We start from the raw sequence: 19,050 nt of genomic DNA, 5'->3' as shown, positions 1-19,050 counted from the left end.
ATTTTATGGTTTCTAAAATATGTTAATAAAAGGGTTGGTGCGTATATTACAGTTTTTTTTAAATGTAAAATAAATTTATGTGTAATAAAAAATACACTTTTTATTTTTTATCCTCCACTGTTTTCTGGTGCCCCATAGCCACATCCATTTAAGGCTCTCTCGCTATGATTGCACGAGGCAGTATGTATGGGGCAGGTATTTTCCAGATAGTCCAACTCTTAACATGTCCTGAGTGCCCTTCACGCTTCCCAAATGCGAGGAACGAAACATGGCCAAAACGTAGCCTTGTTCACCACACCGGCTAGAAGCTGGTATAAAAGTGCACTTTATAAACCTTACAGTGTGCCGACGCCTTTTTGATTTTTAATAAGACGAACTTTTGATATTCTGCATATCGAGGGAAGCGGACCTCGATGACTACCGAGCATCACTTCCGGTTGGGTGGATGCCGGCAAGACATACATTTTGATATAGATGTACACAGTACGGACTACAACATGCAGTGTGGGGTAATACCATGTGTTGTAATTGTAAACGCTTGGTAAAGATCAACCAGTTGTAATGACCGCGGAGTAAAAATCCTTGTTGTAATGTCCGATATTCCACCAGAGATCAACATACCATTGTTAAAAAAATGTAGATGTTACTCGTCCAGGTCCTGGAATATGGAGGAGGGAACTGAAACAGCAAATATACTTTCGGATAATATAAATAGCATCCAAATGTGCGTGCCTTGAGTATGTAGCCAGTGAATGCATTGCACGACTCACTGTATCAGTGCACCCACCTTATGTATAGAGAGGACAACTCCTCTGTATTGAAAATATCACAATTTTGAACCATTACTGAATTAACTTAAAAGAAGGACAAGTTAACAAATCTCTGATTGTTGGAAAATTACAGTTTTGCAGAAATAGTATATGTGCTTCGTTCAGTAGTATTATTTATATTGATGAAGGGTTTATTCTTTTAAGATGTCCCCATCAGCACATTGTGAAAAAATAAAAACGTGTTTGACTATGGCTGCTTTTATTACTTATAATAAAAGCATAAGATACTCTCATAGCTCTGATAAAAAGACCAAAATAAAACATACAGATTGATATTTGTGTACGTTCAGAATACCTACTGCCCTGCAACGCATTAATGGTATGAGAAGTGGAAGACTTGCTTTTGAGTTGGCATGTGTTATGAAATCACAGCTTGATAACAAAACGGGATGGAAGAGATATGTTTGGGTTTAGGGCACCATCATATTTCATATATTCACCCATCAAAAATACTCTATGCTTCCTTTTAGGTGGAAGCCTACGAGACAGCACAGCTGTCTGGTTAACTAAAAACAACTTGGGGACATTCAGAAAGCTGACCTAGGAGTGCATCCCACCTGTTGCTTACCCATCAACTTTGTGGTTTGTAACTCACATTTCCTGGCTTTCAATTTACTGCCTTTATTTGCTTTAGGCTGTCCAGCTTGAGTTTGACACTCCCTTTGTCCATATCTTGTTTACTATATTCGTCCATAGATTTGCTTTCTTTAATCAGGCCTTTGAATGCACAGCAAATGTGACAAGATGAGAACAAGATTAATAGACCAAGGTCCAATGTCAAGCTCTTCCAAGGGAGCTTGGTGTTTACTTTTCTTCAAAGTGAGAGAAATTATGTGACAAGCCTGCTGAGTGTCCACTAAGAGGAGAGGATGTAGGATGTCTTTTTCCTAGCTCACAAAAAATGAACTGTGCTGATGTTTCAGAAGATATCAGAAATAGTACAGATGAAGTAGATTTTGTTTTGTAATTCTTAAGTGTGGTGGAAAAAATATTTGAATACAATCAATACTCTAGGGGATGACATTTGTAGACCTTATCTTTTGTGTGCAGTAAAATTGTATTTCGATGCAAATGTAATGGTCATTTCAGTTGAAAGTATGTTGTGTGTAATGGCAGTGGGCTACCACACTATGCATACTCCACACTACGCTCCACATACACTCCACTTCATGCCCTTCTACTCTATGCCACGCCATTCTACGTCCCGCCACTCTAAGACTCTCTACAACACACCACATACTCCACGCCACTCCAGCCTACCCCACTCTCTCAACGTCACAAAATGCCACTCCACTCTACTCCCCTACACTCCATACCACTTACCCCACTCCAATTCAGTGCACCTCAGTCTAGCTCACCCCACTCCACTTCACTATAATCTACTCCAGTAGACCCCACTCCACTTCAAACCAATCTACCCAACTTCACTCCTCCCAAATCTATCTCACGTCACCCCAATCTATCCAACTCCACACCACCCCAATCTACCCCCTCCACTCCACCCATGTCTATCACACTCCATTTATCTCTACCCAATCTACTCTATTCCACTCAAATACAATCTACCACATGTGCCCAAATCTACCCCAGTCCAGTGTCGCCCACTCCCCCCTGCCCCACCCCAAAATACGCTAATCCAATTTACCTCATCCGGTCCGCCCACTCCAATCTGCCCCAATCTACTCCACTCCAATCTACTCCACCATAAACCTCTTACCCTACCCCGTTGTGCCCCACACCATACAACTCCACTCCAATCTACTCCACTCTACCCTACTCCACCCCTCTCCTGTCACTCTTCGATCTACCCCACTTAACTCCAGTTTACCCTACCATAACCCACCCAATCTGTCCCACTTCAGTCTACCCCACTCAACCCCCACTCCCTTCTGCCCTGCTCCACCCTAATCTACCCCACTCCAGTCTTCTCCTCCCCATTCCTATCTACTCCTCCCCATTTCTATCTACTTTCCCCACTCCTCTCTACCCTTCCCCCCTCCTATCTACTCCTCTCCACTCCATTCTACCCCCTTCCACTTCAATCTACCCCTCTCCACTCCTGTCTACTTCTGCATACTCCACTCCTATCTACTCTAAACCACACCACTTTACCCCAGTCTACCCCAATTCAATCTACCACACTCCTCCATCCCAGTCTACCATGTACCTTAATCTACTCCACTCTGTCCCAATCTACCCTAGACCACTTCAATCTACCCTACTCCCCCAGTCTACCCCACTGCACTCTGCCCCATTCTCCCCCACTCCATTCCCTTCTACCCTTCTATAATCTACTCATTCTAACCCACTCCAGTCTATCCAGTCCACTCCACTCTTCAAGACCCCACTCCAATCTACCCCAATCCAGTCTACTCCACTCAAGTTTACACTACTCCAATCTACCCTACCCTACTCTAACCTACCCTAATCTACCATACTCCAATCTACCTCACTCTAAGCTACCCAAATCTACTCCACTCCAATCTATCCCACTCCACCCCAATTCAATCGAACCTATCATGCTAATCTACCCACCTTCCCCACTGCAATCTACCCCACTCCAATCTACCCATTCTACCCCATTCCAGTCTACCCAAAACTAGCCCACTCCACCCCAGTCTACCTTAATCCACCCAACGTCATTCTACCACACTCCACTGTACCATAGTCTACCCCACTCTAATCTACGCCACGCCACTAACCTTTAGACATGCTGAACAGCAGCCACATGGCCAAAGACGATAGCTCTCACATAGGCGAGACCTACTGGCTTTGCCAGTGCTTGTTATGTTTGCTTACCAGTGGTGCTACCACCATATTTTAAGTGATCAACAGAAAAATGTGTATTCAGAAGCACTACTCAGATGGGATTTCTCTTCACCCACATGTTGATTCTCTTTCAACAGCCTTTGATTGGGTGGAAGTTGAGTGATTGTGCTGAAAGGTGGCCTGTTTTGCCTTTTTTGCCTTATGGGTGAGGTTCGGCTCAATTCATCAGGACCGAATTGGCTATGATGACAGTTCATTGATCAAGTCTGTAGACCAGATAGGCCAGACCTATTGCCTTTGTCATTCTTTAAATAATAAGCCTATTAAATGTGAAAAGCATTTCTTAAAGCCAGTAAGCCTTTAAGGTTGTGATGTTAGACAGATATTTTGCTACATGGACCATCATACATTAACATACTTAGCAATGTATTTGTCATTCACTCCATCTGTTAAAGCTTTATTGTTCAAGATTTCCAGTATGAAATTCCTTGTGGGGCCCTATTGAGAAGCACTACATATTGTTTTCCCAGCATACTTGCAATTTTAGAACTGTGTCTGGTGGTTGCAAGCATGTACACAGTGCAGTAGGCCTCAGGCATTTATCACGACAAGCTAATGATAAAGGTTAATGGCTTGATTATTTAATTGGGAAAGGTTATGTTGGATGCTGTTGGATTGAACGGTTTAGTAGGAAATGTTATGGCAAAGGCAGTAGAGCTGACTTATTTATTGTGAAAAGTATTTGTTAAAACCAATATGCGTCTAAGGGTGGATTGTTATTACACTAGGCTAAAGGTCGTAGACAGGTATCTTGTTATATGGAATATCACTGATCATCTAACAAGTTAACGTTTCTGGTTTTACTTTCCCTGTATGGCATTCCCTGAAGTTAGATGACTTGCCCAGTTAAAAACCATGTTAAACCTCCAAAAGAGGGGTTGTGTATTGTTTTGCACTCTGTTATTTAGTACATATTTATAATTTTGATTGTATGCCTGATGGTCGACTTTTGGGAAAGTTTATCCTTGTAATGCCTTCTTAGTAGGACATTAAACACTTAGCTGTCTGCCAACCTCTTGTAATAAAAACAAATCAATACCAAATACATGTATTAAAATATGGACATACATTTACCTGCAGAGAGGGGCTTTAAGTCCGCCGTCTTCGGCCATTGGTCTGTTTTAGTGTCATTCTCACTCTGCTTCTATCCAATGCAACCTGCAACATGTTAATCTCCTGGCTTCAACCAGATTGGAAGGAAATGAACCTCTAATGCCAAGTGAGATGCCAGCCCATTTTTAGCTCTTATCTGCATCAGCGCATGCACTGTCGCTTGCGAGACATTTTGTTTATATAAAGGGTTTAGTGCCTCCATCACTTTACCACTTGTTCTTTTCATCATCACTCTCATTTCCTTGCTTTTCTTTGGTCACTTCCACTTCTTGTGTTTGGCCGTCCTTGGCCCACGTATTGCTTCCATGCCCAGTGCCCTTCCACTATTAATTCAGAGCTACTGTTTTCTTGTTGTGGAAGCACTCAATAAGAGTGCATGTGTTTGCACTGTCTGTTGTGTTACTTGCCCCCTCCTGCTATCCTTCATGTTGCTTGGCCCGTCCTGCCATCCTCCCCTGCCTTCTTTTACGCTCCTCATGCTGTCCATCAAGTTGCTTGCTCCTCTGCCTTGTTGCTTACCTCCTCCTGCTTTGTTGTGTTGCTTGTGTGCACTCCTCCCTCTCTGTTATGTTGCTTGCCCCTTCTCGTCCTCCTTGTTGGACGTGCTCTTACCCACCAGAACTAAAAAAGATGTTATGACACAACTAGTGTTGGCTGCATGACAACACTTGCAGAGCCCATAGGATCTTACCTGTGTGAGAGCTGTTGATGTAACTGTTGTTTTTCTTTTGCCATGTTGTACAACAGCGCGTTTGCAGTGCAGTATGGCTGAAAATTTCTTTGGGGTATTTTTGTTCCTTTCAGCATGTCTAAGAGTGCAGTGGCGTAGAGGAAGAGTGGTGTAGAGGAAAATGGTAAAGAGTGGAGTGGGGTAGAGCGTTGTTGAATGGAGTGGTGTAGAGTAGTACAGTTATTGGTTAAGTAATTTAAGCATTGATAGAGGCAACAGATAGGGTGAAAGCAACATAAATAAGAAGCCATTTCTCAATATTCCCAAATAATTTATAGAAGTGGCCGATACGGTGAAAGCAACATAAATAAGAGTCCGTATGCCAGTCTTAAAAGTAGGGAAACATATTGCATGTCCAGGAATGATTCCAAAATGCTTATAAAAGGATGAGGAAGAACATGTACTTGGACCATGCTCCAGGAAGGAACTAACCCAAGGAACTAAGGGAAGCCTATGGGAGCTAAGCAATGAAAAGAGTGATAGTGAAAACCATGAATGGTAGGTATGCTGTGGGGAGTGTGAAATCCCACTAAATAGTGAACAGTACGCCTTGAAGAACAGCGCATGCACAGCGCGTAGGTGAGACCTAAAAATGGCTATTGGTAGTACTGATCCAGTGCTTTGGAAGACAAATGGTGTGGTCCATACAAGATAGTTCATAGGGTTTCTGAGTTAACTACGTGGTGGACATAGGACCTCAAGGGCACCAAACAGGTGTACCATGTAAATAGGCAGAATCTTTACCTCTGGAGAGATTACATTGAATATCCTAGCTATGGCAGAAGTTGAGGAAGACATTCAGCATCTTCCTACCTTGTTACACAGTGACATGAGGAATGGCACTATGAAAGGGTTTCAGTTAGCCCCTAAGTTAACGTCCAAACAGCAGAGAACGTTTTTTGTGATGGGTTTCCAATCTCTTATCTCTGACTCCAGGGTGGACGTGTGTGTGTGTGTGTGTGTGTGTGTGTAAGCATTAAGATGGAAGCTGCCAGGATGTTGGACCTAGGGGTCATTGAGATAGCTTGCATGCCATGCTCTAGCCCTGTGGTACTAGTACTAAAGCAACGGCCTACTGACTTGCGGTTTAGCATGGACTACAGAGCCCTAAGTGAGGTCCAAAGACAGGTGCTCATCCAATCGCAAGGGCAGATGAGTAAGTGTATCAATTAGGTGCTGCAAAGTACTTCAGCACCTTTGACCAGTGGCTACTGGCAGTTTGCCTTAGCATCAGGTGCCTAGGAGAGGGGTGAATCATTTTATGGTGATCCTCTTCAGATTGAAAAATGCTCCTGCCACTTTCCAGCAGCTGGTGAACCATGTTCCTGCAGGTCTGGAGGAGTTCTGTGTCACCTACGTGGATGAATTGCAGTGTTTAGCAGTTCATGGCAGGATCACCTGAGTCTCCCAGGATAGGTGTAGACAAGAATACAGGAGGCAACCAAGTGCCAGGTGGAGCAGTACTTCGTTATCTGCCTTGAACAAGAGGTGTGGAGAAAGAACATCTACCCATTGGATGTCAAAACTCAGTTTGTGATGGAGTAGGAATTGCCTACTACCCAGACTGAACCAAGGGCCTTTCTAGGTCTCACAGGGTAGCACAGGAACTTTGTGGCTAGTAATGGGAGTATAGTTGCCCATAGGCAAGAAGTAGCCAAGAAAAGGGATCTGGGCTGAGGTGTGTTAAAAGGCATTTTAAGAAGTAAAGAAGCTACTGTGCAGTGCTCTAGTACTGAAAGCACCTGTCTATGGTCAGACTTTCATTGACAGATGCCTCTGACAAAGTAGTTGGAGCAATATTAGCTCAATTGGATGACAAGGGGAGAGACCATCCAGAAGCCTTTATCAGTTGGCGGTTACTACCCAGGTAACAGAACAGGAAAGCTAAGGAGAAGAAGTGCTTTGTAAATAGTGTGGGAAGCCTTGTATTAGTTCTGCCCTTACTTTTTTTGCACTAGGTTTGTAGTGCCATCTCAGCATAAGCAGTTGATATTGTTGGTGGCTTTGAAAGGTGACAGTCCCAAGTTGTTGAGATGGTCAATCTCTCTGCAAGGCTAAGATTTTGTGGTGGACATAGATGTATTGCCACTGGAATTCTGATAGATTGCTAAAACAGCGGGAAATTCCAACAACTCAACCTCTCCATGTTAGAAGTTTGTTTGGGGTAGTCTGATCTTGCAAGGCTGTCTCTTTGGCCCGAAAAGTGTCTTGCATTGTTATAGACATGTGCCCCTGCCCTGAGTGCCCCAGCTGCAGTGATATTTGGATCGCTAGTAACCATTTGTGGTAATGGGTGAACACAGATCATGCGTGCACTGTGTAGGTGAGACCTAAAAAACGCCCACTGGTAGTATTAATCAGCACTGGCAAAATAAAAGCACCTTAATGTATATGTTCACATATGCTTTTGGAACAATAAAGTCCCTCACATGGTAATAGATGTGTACCCCTCTCCAGAGTGCCCAGCTGTGGTGTCCGGATCCTTGGTAACAATTTGTGCACAATGACCTAGGCCTGTCTCATGGATTGCGGTTTGGTTAGACAAGGAGGGGCACACAATGTGCTTCCCTCATAGTGGTGAAAGCCTACAGCTCTTACCAAGAGCTAAGTAGCACAGACATGGTGGTGGCAGCATACCCTCTTGTAATAAGCATTAGTATTATGTCCAGGGCGGTTTACCCCTTGTCATGGGAGTAGGGCCTACTGGCCCTCTCAATTGAGGTTCCATTACTATGTGCTTAGCTTGCCCTTGGCTTAGTTCAGGATGGACGAAGGGGTGGAGGATAAGCGCATGTGTTGCACGGTGTGCTGTTATGTATATGTGCCCATGACAGCAGTACACAGAAAGCTATATGTGGGTTTGTGTGCAGTGAACTGGTACAGTGCATGAGGCCTGTGGGTCCAGATTGGGAAACCCAGTGCTGACTCGAGGAACGAGTGGAGTTTGAGGATTCTCCCAGACAAGTTAGTGATTTGCTGCATTCCTGAGAGCAGGGTGAAACAAACTAGAGGATGGAAGAGGCAGGCTTTTCTTTATACTTCAAATGGTGCTCTTTGATTCTGAAAGAGATCACTGCTCAAGGGCTTGGCCTGGGCACATCTCAGGAAAAAAGGTTGGAGTAGGACTGATAAGAGAATAATAAAGAGAAGGGCTGGACCTTTTTGTAACTTTTTTATAAATAAGTCAATGAGGCTGACATCCAGGTGTGGACCTCCTGTCATTCCCTTGGCCTGCATTTGGGACTATCAAGTAGACTGCCCTGCTGTATAGACGGCTCTGTAGAGGAAGCGTGCAACAGAGGAAAGGACACTTCAGCGTGGTCGACCTCCAGAGTACAAACTTCAGAGGCAGGGACACTAAATCAGACCAGAAGTCCTTGTGAGGAGGAACAGATCACCGGGTGGGAGTGATATCCAGTGAGGATCCTCCTGAGTGGATCCTGGAAGTGAAGTGTGGGAATCCGGTCCAACAGGACTGCTGCACAGATCAGGCTGTCTGCTTGTGTGTGCAGTGTCGACACTTGTATGCCAGCTGGGGGGCCGCAGTGAAGAATAAGGGTCATCGCACTTGGTGCTGCTCTGCAATGATAAAAGGGATGTTGCTCTGTCCAGTGACTGTACCTGAAGAGAACTTCACTTTAATAATGCTGCTTGCGACCCCGCATGCTAGGTGAGGGTCCACGGGAACAAGAGGATAGTCTCCCTGGTGCATCGGTGTGGCAAGAGGAGGGTTGTCGCCCTGTGTGCCACTGTTCACGACCCAAGATATTAAAGGAGGGCGAGGTGTGGTGAAGGGAAAGGGCTGTTGCCCTTAAGCAGCCTGCAGCCATGAAGGAGTAGGCAGTGACAGGTGAAAGAAAAAAAGTATTATAACTTCCTTGTTAGAAATGGGGTGTCTAGTTGGCAGTGGTTTGCACCCTGTCCAAATAGGAACCCTTATTCCAGTCAGGGTATGGAAGTCACACAGCTAAGAAAACCCCTGCTCTCATCCCCCTTGATAGCTTGGCTTAAGCAGTCCGGCTTATCTCAGAGGCAATTTATGTAATGTATTTACACACACACAGACAAACACAAACGCACACACACAAACACACACACACACACACACACACACACACACTCACACACTCCACACACTCCACACAGGTTTAGAAAAATAGCCAATATTTATCTGAGTAAAACAAGACCAAAACAACAATCCAAGATACACAAGTAAAGATTTGATTAAATATTAGTAAAGCGCTCAGAAACACAATAGCTCCACTATCACAACATCTTGACAGTCGTTCCTCACAGTCAAACTCCACTCACGAGGGAGTGAGGCCGGTCACAGAGTTGCACGGATCCCAGATACAGTACCTTGGAAAATAAGGAAACAGATGTTGCACAGAGTTGGGCAGGTGAGGCATTGCTGGAGCCTGTACGCCATTGGTTCCTTGCTGCTACCGGGGAGGCGAGATGTCAGTTCCTTAATTCTAGGCAGGTGAGGTAAGGTGTCGGTTCCTTACAGTTGCAAGGGAGGTGATGCAGTATTGGTGGTGAGGCGTCTGTTATTTACGACCCAGCAGGGTCGGTGAATCAAGCAGGTCAAAGTGTGAGGCGTCGACTTTTCAGTGTCGCGGTCACACCACAGGGCCACAGAGTCAGGTGTCACAGACGTCGTTGCCATGGCACTCTGGACTCATACTGTAGCGGGACTTTGAAGGCGCTGCGGTAGCATCAGGTGTTTGTTGCAGCTCATGGTTGTTGCACTCAGCGAGCGCCACGGCTCCGGTGCAGGCAGCGGCACGGAGTCGGACAGCGCCGCCGGTTCCAAAGTCGCTCTGGAGTCGATGTGTTTGGTTTCTTCTTGGTTGCACCAGAACTCACTCCCGAGGGCACAGGAATTGGATTTGGCATAACTTGGCAAGTGAGGACTCTCAACTAGAGAGCCCAGGTGGTGGCAGATAAAGTCTTTGATGTCTCTGAGACTTACTGACAGAAGGGAAGCACAGTCCAAACCCTAGGGCACACACATTGCAGCTGGGGCATCACATCAGACCTTCCACGAGGAGCTAGGACTTAGGAAGATGTGCTAGGGAACACTAGTAATTCCTCTGTAAGAAGTCTGCATACATTATTTATGGTGTACAGTATTATACTTTGTGTGTGTGTATATAAATACTGCCTGTTATGTAAATGCAAGTATTTGACTTGACAATCAGCGATTGAGGAGTGCTCAACGTATTTTGAGTTGTGAGAAAGTGTTCATACTACATCTACCTCCTTCCTGAGAAACCTTGAACTGCTCAACCCGTGCATCACTGAGAGTCAAGTGCTGAAGAAGTACTTGGTCCAGCGGTTTGGAGCTCATAGTCGGGCCCTGGCACATCAGGAGTAAAGGGCCTCAACCTCGATGGTTGAGCCCAGTAGCTCCTGCTTGCCCTATGGCCCTCTGACGAGGGTTCTGACACATGCCCTTATGCTTCATAATGCTAGAGTGGCACAGCATCATTACGTACATGTGCACATACAAGGTGATCCATGTGCATGCACGTATTATAACAGAGGTGCACCGTAGCAGCATGATTGTGTGCATGGATGATGATGAACCATGGATGCATGTACATCAAACGTTATGGTTAACGTTTTTATCAATGATTTAACATAAAACGGATACTGCGTGGCCAGCAGCAGCACAATCATCCCTACAAAAAAAGAACAGGCACATGCCAGTGACAGCAAAATCAGTACATAGGGCCTGATTCTAACTTTGGAGGACGGTGTTAAACCGTCCCAAAAGTGGCGGATATACCACCTACCGTATTACGAGTCCATTATATCCTATGGAACTCGTAATACGGTAGGTGGTATATCCGCCACTTTTGGGACGGTTTAACACCGTCCTCCATAGTTAGAATCAGGCCCCTAATGCCCTCTCCCATATCCACATAAAACCAAACACACACGAAGTAGAAGTCCGGTAGCAGCAGTGTACCAATAACGCAGAATATGCAGCAGCACTGAAAACTTTACATACAGGAGGATATGGAATGAAAGTTTCTCAGAGTGTGTGTGCGATTGAAAAAGTGAGATTTGTTTTGTGAGGATGTGGCGGTGTATGTACTATTGCACTGCTGGTGTGTGCATTGGGATATGTCTGTCCATGTGATGTCGGTGTGATGATGTGTGCTGTTGTGTCTGTGTGTTATGTGTGTGTGTGATTGTGTATGGCTGCTTGAGTGACAAGTTGGTGGATGATACAGCGAACATTTTCCGTGATCTGTATAAGCATTCCGATGCCCGATAGCTACGTTTACGCTAATAAATAGTCTCGCGTAATTTCATAAACGTTGTGACTGTTGAATATCCGTGAGAGACTTCAAACTGTTTTTGGCAAAATCATTTTTAAAGTGAATATGAAAATTACTTCAGTTTGAACTTTTGTTTTACACATTTAGAGGGACATAGACAAATATCCATAGTCTGTGCTTCAGTTTTGGCAGGGCTAGCATTTGTGGGTGCAATAAGCGAGCCTTCTGGGAAATTGGCTTTGCTAATGGGAATAATGGGAAATAACTCTTTTCAGCTAGGCTTTCACAATAAAGGGCGAAAAGCATAGACCCAGCTCTGAGTTGTGTTCTTGCTTCAGCAGTGTTTGAACGGAACGTGGCTTCGAGTCCAACGCTCTCCTGAAATCTTTAATCCATCCATCCACCTACAACTACCGCCAACAACCACACCATCAGCAACGCCATGGAGTCCCAGGTGCGCCAGAACTACAGCCGGGAGTGCGAGGCGGCCATCAACTGCATGATCAACCCCGAGCTGTATGCCTCCTACGTCTACCTGTCGATGTCCTACTACTTCGACCAGGACGATGTGGCCCTCAGCCACGTGGCCATGTTCTTCAAGGAGCAGAGCCACGAGGAGCGCGAGCACGCTGAGAAGTTCATGAAGTACCAGAACAAGCGCAGTGGACGCGTGGTGCTGCAGGATGTCAAGAAACCGGACCGTGACGAGTGGAGCAACACCCTGGAGGCCATGCAGGCAGCCCTGCAGCTGGAGAAGACCGTCAACCAGGCCCTGCTGGACCTGCACAAGCTGGCGACCGATCAAGTCGACCCCCATCTCTGTGACTTCCTGGAGTCCGAGTACCTGGAGTAGCAGGTGAAGGCCATCAAAAAACTTGGCGATTACATCACCAACCTGAAGTGCCTGGGCGTGCCCCAGAATTGCCTGGGCGAGTACCTGTTCGACAAGCACACCCTGGAGGAAAGCAGCTGAGCTCCCCCAGGAGGGAACGCCAGCCTGCTGCACCCACTCCCACCAAATCTGCATTCTTCTATCATTTACACTGCTATGATGTCATCAGAAGGTGTGTGTGTGGGGTGGTATTATTCTCCTTTATGTATTTAAACTGCTTGCAGGGGCTGTGCTTGTCAGCACGTTTCAAGAAATCAAGTTTTTCAGCATTTAAAAAAAAAGAAAAAGGGAGAAATGCATTTATTTACACTTGGAGAGACTGACATCACAGGAGATAGGTAGGGTCTGTATGTCTTTTTTTTTCTTTTTCTTTTGAATGTAAATTCTCACACCACCTTACTGTAGTTATCTAAAAGTGTATCCTGCACAACCGTTTGTTGACATTTTGCACCCCACATGTAAATAGGACACACATACACTCCACAAAAAGGCTCACCTTTGCATCTGTCAAAAAAGTTTTCACACTCTGGGTTTCTTCAGAAGGCCCAAAATTAATCATCACTTTTCAACCAATGCATGTGGTGTTCCTTTTGACACTTGTTCCTCATAGAAGGTCAGTTTTGTATTGAGCAGGGCATGACTTAAGTGAGTGTAAAAAGCTATGGTTAGCAGCAGGCACGGCCCGTCCTTTAGGGCGGAGGGTCCACGCCCCCCCAACTTTTGCCCCTCATGAAGAGTGCCTATTAGGCTGAGCAAAGGTCAGCCTGACAGACACTCTTCATCTTCAGGCAGCCTGGAGCGAGACATGCGCGATTTGCAGAGACTCCTGGCTGCCTGAGCTGAACTTTGCTGGGTTAAAGAGGTCATAGCTCCTATGGGCGTGACCTCCTTGGCTCAGTAAAGGTGCCTCAAGGTCCTCCGCCTCGGTGACGAGGGGAAGCGTCACCCATTGACTCCGACCTGGGCGCTTCAGGTTTAACCCCTTCGCCTCCAGGCCTTTCCCCCCTCAGATGCCAAGCCTTTTTTTGGCTATTTGGGGCAGTTCGCACTTAGGCCCTCAGAACTTTTTGTCCACATAAGCTGACCACACCAAATTTGCGTCCTTTTTTTCCCAGCATCCTAGGGATTCTAGAGGTACCCAGACTTTGTGGGTTCCCCCGAAGGAGACCAAGAAATTTGCCAAAATACAGCAAACATTTTGTTTTATAAAACAAAATGGGGAAAAAGGGCTGCAGAAGGCGACTTGTGGTGTTTTCCCTGAAAATGGCATCAACAAAGGATTTACAGTGCTAAAATCACCATCTTCCCAGAATTCAGGAACAGGCAGACTTGAATCAGAAAACCACATTTTTTAACACAATTTTGGCATTTTACCAGGACATATCCCATTTTTACTATTTTTGTGCTTTCAGCCTCCTTCCAGTTAGTGACAGAAATGGGTGTGAAACTAATGCTGGATCCCAGAATGCTAAACATTTTTGAAAAATAGACAAAATTCGGAATTCAGCAAGGGGTAATTTGTGTAGATCCTACAAGGTTTTCCTACAGAAAAAAACAGCTGAAATAGAAAAAATATATATTGAAATTGAGAACCCTAGGTACCCAGAGCCAATAAATGAGCTGCACCTTGCAATGGGTTTTCATTCTGTACCAGGTATACTGTCATTCAATTGCTGAAATATAAAGAGTGAAAAATAGGTATCAAGAAAAGCTTTGTATTTTTAAAATGGGCACAAGATAATGTGTTGAGAAGCAGTGGTTATTTGTGCATCTTTGAAATTCCGGGGTGCCTATACTAGCATGTGTATTACAGGGCATTTCTCAAATAGACTTTTTTTTTTTTTTACACATTGTCTTGCATTTGGATGGAAAACATGTAGAGAAAGACAAGGGGCAATAACACTTGTTTTGCTATTCTGTGTTCCCCAAGTCTCGCAATGAAAATGGTACCTCACTTGCGTCGGTAGGCCTAATGCTCACGACCGGAAACGCAACAGGTACACATCACATTTTTACATTGAAATCTGACGTGTTTTTTGCAAAGTCCCTAGCTGTAGATCTTGGAAACCTTCCAAACCTGTGCATTTTTGTGGGGCTCTCGCCAGGTTCTGTTACCCAGAATCCTGTGCAAACTTCAAAATTTGGCTACAAAAACACTTTTTCCTCACATTTTGGTGACAGAAAGTTCTGGAATCTGAGAGGAGACACAAATTTCCTTACACCCAGTGTTCCCCAAGTCTCCCGATACAAATGGCACCTCACTTGTGTGGGTAGGCCTAGTGCCTACGAAAGGAAATGCCCCAAAACACTATGGCCCTCATTCTGACCCTGGCGGTCGGCGGAGAGACGGCGGTCGGACCGCGAACAGACCGGCGGTATTAAAAATGGCATTCTGACCGCGGCGGTCCCCGCCGCGACCGACCGCTACTTCTCCACTCCGACCGCCACGGCGGTCATGACCGCGGGGCTGGATTTTGCGCACTCCGGCCCGGCGGTCGTCCCAAGACCGCCAAGGGTATTATGACCCTGCCTACCGCCGCGGTTTCTTGCGGGCGGGAACCGCCGTGCGAACCATGGCGGTAAGCACTATCGGGGCCAGGGAATTCCTTCCCTGGCACTGATAGGGGTCTCCCCCACCCCCCACTACCCACCCGAGTCCTCCCCCCACACCCTGCCACCCCCCAGAGGTGGTACGAACCCCCTCCCCACCCCCACCCCGACATGCACATACATGTACCCCGACATGCACACACCCCCAACATGCACATATACACACCCCCTACACACACATACACAACGGGGACACATACCCGCACACATACATGCCGACACGCGCACCTGCCGAACAGCACACATTACCCATAGACACAGCAGCACCCCCCGCCCGCATACACGCACTCACACACCCCCTCTACACACTCACACGCACACCCCCATGCACGCCCACATCACACAACACCCCCCCACCCCCTCCCCTCACGGACGATCAACTTACCTTGTGCGTTGGTCCTCCGGGAGGTGACGGGAGCCATAGGGACGTGACCGCCAACAGAAGACCGCCAACAGAAGACCGCCACACAGAAATGTGGGTCGTAATTCTGTGGGCGGTGTTCTGCTGGCGTGGCGGTGGAGGTTGACCAGTCTCCACTTTCCCGCCGACCGCCAGTGTGGCTGCTGGCGGTTTTCCGGCGGAACGCTCCCAGCGGTCAGAATGCGCACAGCGGCACACCGCCGCGGTCGGCGGTCTTCACCGCGGCGGTAACTCAGCGGTCTTGCGAAAAGACCGCCAAGGTCAGAATGAGGGCCTATGTGGACACATCAAAATTATCAAATACAAAACTAACTTTTGCGTTTTTGGTCCTGGGCTCATCAGCCATATAGAGAATCCTACCAAACCCAAACATTTATGAAAACTAGACCACCGAGGGAGTTCAGGGAAGTGTGACTTGAGTTGATTCCCAAGTGTTTTCATACCCAGAATCCTTAGCAAACCTCAAAATATGGCTAAAAAACACGTTTTCCTCACATTTCGGTGACAGAAAGTTCTGGAACTTGAGAGGAGCCACATATTTCCTTCCACCCAGCGCTCCCCCAAGTTTCCCGATAAAAATGATACCTCACTTGTGTGGGTGGCTCAGGTGCCTGCAACAGAAAAAGGTCAAAAACGTAGCGATTGAGGGGATAGCACAGCGAGTTGATAAGCACATATTTTTCTTTTATACATCTTTAGGCTGACTCTGCTTTGGGTACCCACACAAGTGAGGTATCATTTTACTTGGGAGACTGAGGGGGAACGCTGGGTGGTAGGGAATTTGTGCCAGAGCAGTGATCCTACAAAGAAAAGTGAGGAAAATATGCTTTTTTAAGCACCTTTTGAGATTTGCAGAGGAGTCTGGGTAAGAAAATGTTGGTGGATCCAGGCAAGCCACACTTCCCAAGACTCCTTGGGGTGTCTAGTTTTAAAAAATGTCTGGGTTTGGTAGGTTTCCCTAGATGAAGGCTGCACCCAGGACCAAAAACATAGGTATCCCCCCGCCCCCACAAAACACAGGTAGGTTTACAATAGATCATTTTGATGTGTCCACGTACTTCTGTGATGTTCCAAACACTAAAATTGTGAAAAGAAACGCACTTAGGTTAAGTTAAAAAGACCCCTCACCCACCAACCAAGTTGGTGGCATGCTTCATCATCCCGGTCCCACCCGAGACACCTAGCGTGTCACTGGTGTGCTGCAACGCCTGATTACAGCGGAACAGGTTTTGTCATTTTTAGCACACATACTGGTTGGATTTGGCACAAGGGTGACTGATGGTTCAATAGATCAAATTTTAGTAACAAGAGATTTCACAAAAGTGAAATGCACTGTAAATAACTGAAAGGCCAAACAACTGAACCAATGACTCACAGCTCGTGAGCTCTAAAGCTGCGTCAAGGCACCAACTGCTTTACAGTCCATTCACACACCTTTCATACATGACATGCACAAGACCATTCATGCTGCCAGCTGTGGGCCCAGCACATTACAACACTCGCAGCAAGAGACAGCGCCATTCAAGGGCCCATCACTTTCATACGCCCTCATGCCTGATACAGTAATCACACCAGCTGATGGGAGTGTGTAGACCAGCATTTGGCTGGCACAGCCAGCCGAGCGCCACGCCACGCACACAGCCAGCCGAGCACCACGCCACGCACACAGCCAGCCGAGCGCCACGCGAACAGCCAGCCAAGCGCCATCCCACGCGAACAGCCAGCCAAGCGCCTCCCCACACACACCGCCACCCAATCAAGTCATGCATACCGTCATCGCTTTCTTTTTGTTTTTAAACAACAAAGAAACCACTAATTATAAATAAGTACAACACTACAAATACAAAAGCTCTAACTGAATACATGACAGTAATGCCAACTGTGAAACTAAACAGATGAAAATATAAAACAGCAGTTTATGCTCACAGTATTTCTTAATAATTCTTCTGTGTGTGGTAGCTACCTGAAACAGCCACCCACACACAGCCCAGGCTTTGAAGGACAATCAGGGCAGTACATCCTAGTTTACTTCCTGATACCTCTTGGAGCACAGACTCTACATCTCTTAGCAGGAAAGTTTTTTTTGGCCGTGGGAGGAATATGCTCAGCAAAGTAACAATCTTTCAATCTAGCCACACCCTCCACCATTGCTTCTCTAGGAGCTCTTGCCTGTTCCAGCACAACAAGGCTCGCTTCGATAGACTCCTGAAATTTCACAAGTGTCATCCTTGACTCTGGAGAACTATCCTTGAACACAACAAAAGCATTAAAAGTTACCAAGTGGAACAGGTGAACCGCTAATTTGTTATACTAAACATAAGCCTTACGAGCAGCAGTTTAAGGTTCCAACCTCTGATCTACTCTATCAACACCACCCATGTGCTTATTGTAATCTAAAATGCACACAGGTTTGTGCACTTCAGCAACTTGACCCCAAATAACCACAGTTGAAGTACTCTTCTCATGGATGTTAGTTAGCATGTACACATCCCTCCTGTCTACAAATTTCAGAGCTAGCAGCACATCATTCTGCAAGGCACTGCACTGTCCCTTCTCAAGTTTTTTTTACAGAGAAGTTCTCTTGGATAGCCTTTCCGATTAGAGAATATGCCGCAAACAACAGTGTCCACTCTGAACAATTCCTTGAATAACTGAACTCCAGTGTAGAGGTTACCTACATATAAATGGTGACCTTTGTTAAACAGTCGTCTACCAAGTTCCCACATATTTTTCTCACTAACTCCAAAAGGGGGGGGGGGTCAATACTAGAATCCCTACCAGTGTAGACACGGAAATTATAAACATATCCTGTACTACTTTCAGACAGCATATACAATTTAATTCCATACGTGCCCTCTTGCTAGGAATGTACTGCCTAGAAACCAAACGACCCTTGAACAGGAGCAAAGACTCATCTACAGATATTTTTTTGCCTGGAACGTAGATCTCTGAAAATCTATCTACCAAATGATCAAGCACAGGTCTAATCTTAAAAAAACAGTCAGAATCAGGGTGATCTCGTGGCAAGGCTAAAGCATTATCTACAAAATGCAACATCGGAAGAAGACGCTCATACCAGTTACAACTCATGATTGCAGGAAACATAGCAGTTGCCATCAAATGACTAGTAGACCAATATGGAGACATGGATGGCTTCCTTATCAGCCCCATCAAAGAAGTTAATCCCAAGAACTTTTTCAACTCTTCCAGATTTGTGGGAATCCACCGGCTAGCTCTAGAGTGTGGCCTAAGTCTGGCAGCATAGTCCCTCAAATACTGCTCTGCATACAAATTGACTCAACAATCTCTTCCAAAAATATATCGTCCATAAA

At 45.9% G+C, this 19,050-nt stretch overlaps 1 protein-coding gene and 1 pseudogene across 3 annotated transcripts in view; both read left to right on the top strand.

The window, feature by feature from the left end:
• Window positions 1-19,050, top strand: part of LOC138300679 (transmembrane protein 150A-like) — a 645,891-nt gene that overhangs the window by 112,791 nt on the left and 514,050 nt on the right. The gene's annotated exons all lie outside the window — the stretch shown is intronic.
• Window positions 12,108-12,768, top strand: LOC138300678 (ferritin heavy chain B-like; annotated as a pseudogene).

Source organism: Pleurodeles waltl, chromosome 6 (genome assembly GCF_031143425.1).
Source record: "Pleurodeles waltl isolate 20211129_DDA chromosome 6, aPleWal1.hap1.20221129, whole genome shotgun sequence".
In the NCBI taxonomy this organism is placed as follows: Eukaryota; Metazoa; Chordata; class Amphibia; order Caudata; family Salamandridae; genus Pleurodeles; species Pleurodeles waltl.
This window is presented reverse-complemented; position numbering and strand designations above follow the sequence as displayed.